At 49.2% G+C, this 1,308-nt stretch overlaps 1 non-coding gene across 1 annotated transcript; it reads right to left on the bottom strand.

The window, feature by feature from the left end:
* Nucleotides 1-1,071: 1,071 nt before the first annotated feature.
* Nucleotides 1,072-1,213, bottom strand: LOC122143396. Its single transcript, XR_006159153.1, has one exon. It is a non-coding gene; the product is annotated as a U4 spliceosomal RNA (small nuclear RNA).
* Nucleotides 1,214-1,308: the final 95 nt, after the last annotated feature.

Genomic DNA, 1,308 nt, shown 5'->3' with positions numbered 1-1,308 from the left:
GTCGCGACCTCTCACCTGCACCCATGTGGACGTGGAACGACAGGGTGGTAATAAGCTTCAAACTGCAGTGTAATCAGTCTTATGGCACCGATGGCTGCGTGGTGTGTCTACGAAACCAGTTAGCAGTGTGTACGAGAAGCCTTATTGACTGCTCTCTCTTTACTTAAAGAAGACTGTGTGATGCTTTCCTGAACCCCTAGGGAAAGAGAATTATGGGTATCTTGGCAACAAAGGGGTGGAGTCATAAAGCTCGGGTCAGTATCGATTGGTCGACGAGGCCCCTGGGGGCCGGTGGAGGATATTGAGAGTGCAAGGACACTGCAAACAAGTCCTGAAGGAGGTCAGTGTCATGTACTACCTTCCTGAACCCTCGGAGATCTTCGATGTTCTGTCACAAAGGGAGCATAAAAAATGTCAGATCACATTCGGTTTTCAAGCCCTGTGGAGCCTTCTAGAATGTTCGAGTGCAGGCACTGCACCAATCCTGAGTCCAGTCAAATTACTAACCGTTTGCTGAACCTGGTCTCTCGTCTGTGTCAAAGAGAGCGGCACAAAGCACGTGAGCCAGTCTCCATTTCAACCATGGAGCCCCTCTAGACCTATGTGCCTGCAGCTCAGGTCGAATCCCCCATCCTCAACCATTACACCTTATGCTGAACCTGTCTCTGTCTGCTAAAGAGAGCGTGCACAGCACGGGACAGGTGGCCATGGCTTAAGGCGCTGGACTGCTAATCCATTGTCTCTGCAGGGGGTGATCATCTCGACAGCAGCACTTTAGCGTTTGAAGAGTGCCGACTGCTAATCCATTGTGCTCTGCCGCGTGGGTTGAATCCCATCCTCGTCGTTCCTTGCTGTTAACAGTGCTCTACAAACAAGCTGATGATCTGAATCAGATGTATTAAAAAATGGAGTCACGCGGGGTGACGAGGGTGGCGGCGGTTAAGTAGATGGACTGCAGATCCATTGTGCTTTGCGTGCTTTTTCTTCAGAATCTGCCTTTTTCCGCCAAAGAGAAGGCAATATAGTGAAGAAGCAGGAAACCTCTTTTTTGTCAACAAGATTGTAAGCTTCCCACAGAAGCTGGCAGGCAAAATTGCCAAGGCTGACTGGCATTTCAAGTCATCCTGGCGGGTATTGGGTAAAGTTTTCAACCAGCAATGATCGCGCCTGATAAACCTCCCCATAGGCTACAATATTGCCTCTATGTAAAGAATGGTGGCTAAGGTTATGACCTTCTCACCTGCACCCATGTGGATGTGAAATCCACAGGGTGGTAATAAGCTTCAAACTGCAGTGTAATCAGTCTTA

Source organism: Cyprinus carpio, unplaced genomic scaffold (assembly GCF_018340385.1).
Source record: "Cyprinus carpio isolate SPL01 unplaced genomic scaffold, ASM1834038v1 S000003710, whole genome shotgun sequence".
In the NCBI taxonomy this organism is placed as follows: domain Eukaryota; kingdom Metazoa; phylum Chordata; class Actinopteri; order Cypriniformes; family Cyprinidae; genus Cyprinus; species Cyprinus carpio.
The sequence above is the reverse complement of the archived record's forward strand: the minus strand, read 5'-3'. Positions and strand labels throughout refer to the sequence as shown.